General features: G+C 31.8%; 1 non-coding gene across 1 annotated transcript; it reads right to left on the reverse strand.

Annotated features, from left to right (window-relative positions):
* Positions 1 to 1,937: 1,937 nt before the first annotated feature.
* TRNAD-GUC lies at positions 1,938 to 2,009 on the reverse strand. The gene has a single exon. It is a non-coding gene; the product is annotated as a tRNA-Asp (tRNA).
* Positions 2,010 to 9,060: the final 7,051 nt, after the last annotated feature.

The following is a 9,060-nucleotide window of genomic DNA, read 5'->3' on the forward strand; positions in this document are numbered from 1 at the left end:
TGGGTCCATGTGCACATGTGTGGGCTGTGTTGGGAAAGTACTACACATCCAACCCTGCCCGAAACTGGAAATAGCTCAAGGTCATGATATGTTGTTTTAAAAGATAGGTTCTATCATGTATGTGTGTGTGTTTGCATCCCTAACCCTAATGATGAGGTTACTTACGGAGTATTTTTTCACGTGCTACCCTTATTTTTTTAAGCAAAGGTAAAGTGCCCCTACACGGATGATGATGGATGCTGGAATGACCATGAAAACTAAGATAGAACAGTAATATACATTGTTTTCAATTAGTAGTTTTATAGGTGCCTTTTTATTTTCGTACTCAAGCATTTGGTTGAGGTTTTATTTTGACAATGCTATTTCTATTTCTTGTTTTAAATTAAACGTATAAATCCATGACTTCGTTTGAAATGTTTTATTTAAATTTGCGCATATATTATTAAAGGCATGCATGTAGTAACGACTCTAATTTAGCCAATAATAATAATAATAATAATAATAATGGGCACCACAGGTGTCTTGTCTTTTCAAATGCTATGTCTCATCGAACCTAACATTTTTTTTTAATTATTATATAAAAGTTGTGCCATATCGTGTTTGAAATGCATGTTGTATTGTTCAATTTAATTTAAAGGTGACGCGAGAGTTTTAAATTTTTATAAAGTATTGTGTATTTTTAAATATTCCACGTCAGTTTGTGGTACAAGTCTTTGGAAAAGCGAGTTGCTAATATTTGATTTTGTTTAATTTTCAATAAAATCAAAGTCAATTTCATCGGTTACTAAATGAACCATTCATTCCCAAATCAATAGCGGGAAAGAGCGGGAAAGAAAATAACATACAAATTTTCTAGATTCTTTTACATATATATACCGGGAAAGAGCGGTTTGCAATAAATCAATAGTTAGGTAACTACCTCGTGAAATTAGATAAGGAAATAGAGTCAAAAGTTCAAGAGTAAACAAACATGTGAACTGCATTCTTTCTTTTTCAATTGGTTTTGACTTGGGATGTGTGTCTTAGGTAAGAAACTAGCTTTTCTTATCCAGAAAAAGAGACTAATTCAAGCTGGCAAAGGACTAAGGTAGGAGACGAAAAAGGTAAAGAAGATAGAAAAGACCTAAAAATAGTGTCACTAAAACCGTTTCAAGACCCTCAAAAACTGAAATATACTCATAAATACTTACTTTTTGAAACCCTAAAAAAGTATAAACTTTAAAGTCAAATCTCACAATGCCAAGCATATGGAAGAATATAGTTTAAGTTCGGTACTCATACTATTAGGAGTTCTTCCTTCACGAGTCTAGGCTTCGAGTGTGAACCGACTTGTGGGTCCATACTCGCACATGTGGACCGTGTGTAAGAAAATTAAATATACATCCAATTGCCCATTTTAGGATAGTTGTCGTAGGAAAATAGAGTCTTATGATAGGTACAATTCACGAAATTGCATGTGTTTGCATTTAACCCTGAAATAAACTAGTCCAAAACTTTATATTACATTTTTAAATAAATATTTTAACAGGAGACATCATGAAAAGAGAAATGCGTGGATTAATGAATGAAAGTAAAAAATTGATGCAAGGTTTATTCACATTTATTAATCATTTTTTGAAATATGGTTAATGTTGATGTGGTTAATAATACACTTTTACCTCAACCACCATGTTGTTAACATTGTTTAAATTGACATATTTATCCTTTAAAAACAGAATCAAATTTTATATTTATTAAACAACATATACTATATTTTACATTAACATTTCTTCATTAAAATTGAAAAGAAAAAAAATATATATTCGAAGGTTTCCGGGATTCGAACCGGAGTCGTTCGGGTGTCAGACCAAAAAGCATGCCGCTATTCTACAGTAGCTTTGCAGGCAACTCACTACAATTACATTTAATTACTTTTATTTGCAAAAACAAAAAATAATCGCCGCTGCCGGGGATCGAACACGGGTCACCCGCGTGACAGGCGGGAATACTTACCACTATACTACAACGACTTGTTTGATATATGAGGACATGTTGAAATATTATATATTTTATCTCATAGCTCTTGGCGGGTATCGAACCCGGGTCACCCGACAATTTCAGAAAATTTATCTTGGAAGTAATGAGTTTTTGGTGTTTATTTTTGTAATTTGGTTGTTAAATTTGTAGACATGAATGGATGAACATGGTTAAAGAAGCACTCCAAGTTAATAGGATAAATTGAGGTAGATGAATAATATGGTTTGGAGGTAGAAATGGATTCTCCCCGAGTCACAATGGTTGGATGATTAAAGTCTCACATCCGTTAATTTAGAGAATGATCATGAATTTATAATTAAAAAATACTATATTCATTAGTACCAGGTTTTTTAGGAAAACCCAAAGCAAAGTAGTGAGAGCTTATAATCAAAGTGAGACAATATCATACGTGTGGAGAGAGATTTGAAGAGGTTTGTTTTATTAAAAAATATATATTTTATTTTATTTTATTTTATTTAGATTGTTTTGAAGTAAAAATATACTGTATTCAATGTTCATCGATTATGCATATATTTAAATAATTTTAAAGTATATTATTTTTCATTTTACAAATTCTTAAATACATTTTTTTTAATTTAATTTTTTTGTTTTTGTGTGGGTGAGAAAAGAGAATGTGAAAGTTTTTTTTTAGGACTCTTTTTATTTTTAATCCATCTTTTTTTCATTTTTTTATTGCTCAAAATGTTTTTATTCTAGTATCGATTATAGCTTCTAAACCTATATTTAGTAAGGTAAAATGATTCTAGGAGTTCTTTACCCCTAAAATAATGGACACAAATAATTTTATTAGACTTTTTTAAACAACACGAACATTTTATTCTAAAACTAAGACATGAATAAAATATTAAGACAATAATTTGAATTTCTAATCTATAGGGTACGGTTCTATCGCAATTTATATTTTTATGATTTTCTATCCAATGTCGTGCATAAATAAGTCTATTTTTATGTAAATAAAATATTTATACTATAATTTTTAGTTTTGTTATCTATAATTTTTTTAAACTAATTATTTTATTGTCTTCAATAAATCTATCTATTTTTCTTACTTTCAGAGTAATCAATTATTCAAGAAGTGTCGTATTTAGTTGTATTAAGTTTTATGGCAATGTTGAACCATGAATGTTACAATTCTGGCTCGTTGTTGATGAAGAATTTGTTTATTTGAATGACTATAAATTGATTTGAGTTTGTTTGTGAAATTTTAATTTTTTTTTTTTTTTATCTAAGATTGTATTGAATATTTATGAATTGTGGATGAATAGAAGTTTAAGAAAAAAAAAAATTACTTTTTTAACAACCGGACAACCCAACTTGAAAATTTTCAGGTTGGGTTGGGTTATTAATCCAACCAGCCCGAACTTTTGAGTTAGTCCAAAAAATTCCCTCAACCCAATCCAACCCGACCCATTTACCCCCTATTAAAAACTAATTACTTAGAAGCATATAGGACATGTTTGTGCTTTTGAATGGATTTGTCTCCCACAATTAAAGATGATTACATGGAGAAGAAACACGATTGAAACTAAGGATGTACACGGAATTCGACAACTCCAAAATTCGAATCGTCCCAACCCAAATTATAAGAGTTGGGTTAATTTTCTCGAATGGAATGGATTCAATTCGGCTTTTGAGTGGTTGAGTTTATTGGAGAAGAACCAAAATAGGACATTTCAAAATTTTCGAATCTGGTTACTTGCACTATTTTAAATATGTAGTTTTATAAAATAAAAAATGTCCAAAATTTGTTGTCCGTGTCTTTTAAATCAACCTTTAATCTTTTTTTAGATTAATCAATTACTCAAAAAAGTATTAATATTTATTTATTTTTAGTTTGCACGGTTGAACTATGATGTTAACTATCATTTTATTATTATTGTGGATATATTGATAAAAATTTATATGTTTAAATAATTGTAGATTGATTTGTGTTTGTCCGGTGAACTTTTAATATTTTTTATTTACGTTTTATTGAATAATTATGTAGGGTGGATAAATAAAAAAAAAAAAATTAATTTTTTCAACCACTTAACAACTCAACTAAAACCTAATTAGGGTTCGTTGACTTACACATCTAACCAACCAGAACTGTTGGTTGGTCTAAAAAAATTCCCTCAACCTAATCCAACTCAACTCAACTCATGTACACCGACCACCATAAAAGTGATGTATATTCAAATTGAAAATTAAAAATTATTTTTTAAAAATTTTCTAGTATTTTTAAAATAAAATATTTATGATATTCATTCAAACCTAAAGTAAAAGTATATATATATATATATATATATATATATAGATTTTTTTTAATTTTTTAAGTTAAAAATATTATAGAAATTTTAAAAAATTGAAATGTATTTTTGAGATGTATTGAATAGTTTTATTAATTTAGGGAAAAAAAAAATGATTGCTGACTTGGCAAACCGAAATCTGAAAATGGATCGAAGTTCATGAGCATACAATTCCGACTCAGATCCGGTCTGAACCGGAGGGCCGAAAATGGTACAAAAGTACACCTGGCAAAACATTACTGAAGTGATGAGAGTGGGCCCCACCACCAATAAAGCAAGAATCTCCCCCGTACGATAGTTCATGAATTAGGGAAGTACTGTATGTACTCAAATACTTGCGTTTCACGTGAATATTTCCCATCACCATGCATTGTCATTGCAGTTCAATCCCACTCGCACTTTCCCACGCGCCCACTCCTCAATAAAGTCTCTCCCTCTCAGTGATGCTCTCCCTTTATTTTCCTCTCCGATGAAGAAGCAACACAGGAGAAGAGGAACGGTCCACCCATCGCCGCCAATCTCCGACCACCTCTCGTTTCTCCCCGCTGCCATCCTCACCCTCGCAGCGGCGCTCACCTCAGAGGACCGACAGGTCTTAGCCTACCTAATCTCCTCCGCCGACAAAAACTACTCCGGCCACCGCGGAAAGTCTAGCCAACAGAAACCCACTACCACCCCCAGCGCAAAGGTCGGTTCCGATCATCCTCCGGCATTCTCGTGCGGCTGTTTCCGGTGCTACACGAGGTACTGGGTCCGATGGGACTCGTCGCCGAATCGGGAAGTGATACACGAAATCATGGAGGCTTATGAAGAAAAATTAGCGGAGACGAAAACGGGAAAGAGGAATAAGAAGGAAAGGAAGAAGAGGAATGAAGGGATTGAGTCGGAAGGGAGGTTGATTGAAGAAAAGGGGAGGTTGACGGAGAGTGAAGCGGCAGGTGACGGCGGCGGCGAGGTGGAGGAAGCGGCGGAGAAAGGGGCGGTGAGGAAGATTGTGAAATTTATAGGAGAAACAATCTGGGGAGGTTATTTTATGAGTTAGTTAATTAGGTGTAAATATAATAATCCAATGCTTTGGGATGTACAAATTAATCAATATTTTGTTTCTTTTCATGAATTATGCAAATTCAACTTCCAATTAATTAATTTTTTTTTCATTTTTATATTTTTATAAACGACCATATTCAATTCTATAACGTTGCCAGCCCCTTTGTCTATGTATTGTTACCATGTTTATTTGGTGGATTAATTTCTTGCTTATCCCAACTCTAAAAGCTACTACTAAACAGATCACTTTTTCAGTCAAAAAACTTTCAATTTCTAAAATTACTCTTCATAATTAAATTGATGTATACATCCAAAACATTGAATATAAATCTATTCACTAAAAGAATTCAATTGTATATTTTTTTATATTGGTTTTATAAATGTTAAGAATGTTTGGGCAATTTTTATAATTTTAAATCATTATTTTTAATTATATATTTGTTTTAAATTTTTTAGTAAGGAGGAGTATTTAAAATACAATATTAACCATTTTTAAAAAATTTATGGATATTTTTATTACTTAAATGTTTTTTTTTATATATAATATAAAAAAAGGAAAAGTAAAATATTAGAGATGATGTGTAGTTTGAAAAGTGGAGAGAAAAGAGAAAAAAGAAAAGGGAAAAAGGAAATAGAAATGATGGCGACATGTCGGAAGGAGTGCTTGGATTAAAGCGAAGGCATAATGAATAAAAATAGATAAATAAATAAAATAAATAAATAAGGGTTTTTCCCTATTGCCCATCTTTTGTTTTTCCAATTTTCCATTTCCCAACGTATTCCCAGTTTTCAAATTTATCACTTTTACCCTAAAGATTTTATTTTTATTTTTATTCTATTTTTCAATTTTTCAAGTTTTAAATAAACTCAAATTTGTTTATTATTCAAAATTCATTAACTTCGCTAAAATCTAACATTTTTCTTTAAACTTTTCAACAAACAAAATTATCCAAATTCACCGCTAACAGATATTGTTCGCTTGCTAGCTTTGACTAGTCACATATCGCGGCCTCACGATTTTAAACACAGCTCAATGTCTGGCTCTGATATCATTTCTAATGACCCAAGTCTACCGCTAGTAAATATTCTCCGCTTTAACCTGATACGTATGAGCTGTGTGTAGAGTATATGGTACACATCCAAACCGTAGGAAAATAGATTGAAAGGATAGACTCCATCATTACATTCACATGTTTTTGCATTTAACCCACAATGGTGGGGTCACTTATTGAGTATTTCTTTAAATACTCAAGCCACGTGCTACTTCTATTTCAGGCTAAGACAAGATATTCCTATACAGCTAACCACGACATTACAACTTGAGACCATGGCACATGCATAGGGTAGTTGTATTTATTTTCTTAGACTTAGGCTAGAATATGATGTTTTTAATTCAAACGTTTTATTTATTTTATTGAGTCTTTTGTTAGGTTGTTTTCAAAGGTATTTTCAAAACACGTAAGTTCATGACTGTGTTTTAAGATGAATGTGACGTTTTATGAAAGTTTAAATAAAGTATTTCTGCATTCGATATTTATGATATGTATACAATGACGATCCTAAATTGAGTAGAAAATTTCAAGTATTACAGCCTCACGATTTTAAAATGCGTCCATCAAAAACTACCATTTTTTTTTTTTTTTAATTTATCTTAAACGCTAGTTAATTTATTCACTAATTTTAACCGAAAATATTATTCAAAATAAAGTATTATTTTTGGAATATAATAATGTAAAAGAAAAGGGCATTTGGGTAATTGACTTTTGAATACCTTGCTCCCAGTGGCTGGAACATAACGCAATAAAGAAGAAAAGGATTGGAGGGGTGTGTTTTGGAAATATGCAAACTATTGGGGTCCTCTCCTAATTAATTCTTTTTTCTTTCTTTTTTGGTAATAAAAAGACAATTGAATAATAAGAATTAAAAAGAATCCAAATTCATAACTTTGACCATTGGTCTCATCAAATCAAGATTCCTTTCTTACAAAATTACAACAATATGTAACATTTTATTAAAATAAATAAATAAATAAATATCCATTTGGCTTAGAGGAATAAATGAACCAAAGGTCAAACGTTATTTGTATGGTCTCATGCTACTCGTACCTCTTTTCTTTGCTATGTCTGTTTGGTTGTCGATAACAATTTTAGAGGCATAGAAAGGAGTCGTATATTCCATTGCTTGAAAGTCCATCGAATATAGCTCGCATCTTTGATCTAAATGAGCTTTTCAAATACATTTGCTTGGTCAAATTGTAAAAACCGTAAGTTTGGAAGGTCAATTTTCTTCCACAAAATTTTGGTGTATTAGAATGTGAGGCGTAGTAGAAGGGTTTACTTGAACTTTTTTATACACTAAATTTTATATCATGACATGCATGATATCGTAATGTACGAGTGTGTACTAATCATATCAGGGAAGTATCCGAATGCATGTGAGATATAACAATCTCACTGTATGCCCAATTTAAAGTATCTAAGCTAAAATTAAGAGGTTTAATTGTGAGTACTAGATAGATTAAGCCGCTCAACGTGTTCTAACATGATGTAATGAACATGGTTAACTTGGACTTTAAGGGATAGGTTCGGTCTAACTCCAAGGACAAACTAGTGATTTTAGCTTAAGCTATCCGAGTGAGTGACTTTACTATTGGCTTAGTTAGATGAATTATTTGAAACATGGCTGATGTGTGCCCTATGAGACCCCTGTACATGTCATGCCTTGTGATTGATTTATGTCTATTTATTATGTTATTGTTGTGATGTGATTATGTTATGAAACTTAATGCAATAATTTTAAATTATGGGATACTTTCCCACTGATTAGTACATACGTGTATGCTACAATGTTATGATACGGTATTGTGCACACCACAATACTATGCCCACTCCTTTCCCTTCGTGGTATATCGACAATGTGAGTGTATGCTAGTCGAAAGCTAGATCCAGGAAGTATGTATACGAGCTCACTTGAGTTTCTATGTGCGCGTACGTGAGCCATGCATGTGTAGCAATGTATACACATCCAATTCTGCCCGAATTAGAAGTAGAGACCAAGACCATGTTATGATGTTTTATGAAATGATAATTCAAAATCTCAAGTCAAGTCAAGTGCTGCGTATGTGAGCCATGCATGATTACTTACTCAGTATTTCTTAAAATCTCAAGTCAAGTGCTACTTTTATTTTTCAGATAAAGGTAAGACAACTCTGTATGGATGACGACATAGCGGTGACGGCCACGAGATCAAAACTAGGGTAGATGCGTTCATGTTGTTTTTCTTTTTTAGCTTATAAGGTTAGATCAAGACAAATACTTTATTTTCTTTATTTTATTTAAATGTTTTCTGCCACATCGTTTTACTGATTTTACAATGAATGTGTAACTCCATGGCCTCATTATGAAATATTTCTTTTAAATGAATTTTTTCGTGCACGGTAGTTATGTTATGTATATTGATGACATTGATTTTAGTAGGACATTAGGGTCGTTAGAAAAATTATGAAAATGATGACAAGTAATATGTATGTGTGTCTCATAATAATGATATGCCATGAAAAAAAATGGAGTTATGCCTTGCATACATAAGCTTATGCCATGACTTAAAGTTATGAAAACATCATGCATTTTTGTACGTCACGTGGATTGGGCTATATGGACGCGTACATGTCATGATATTATGCAGGCTC

The sequence above is a fragment of the Cucurbita pepo genome, chromosome LG02, assembly GCF_002806865.2.
Source record: "Cucurbita pepo subsp. pepo cultivar mu-cu-16 chromosome LG02, ASM280686v2, whole genome shotgun sequence".
Taxonomy (NCBI): domain Eukaryota; kingdom Viridiplantae; phylum Streptophyta; class Magnoliopsida; order Cucurbitales; family Cucurbitaceae; genus Cucurbita; species Cucurbita pepo.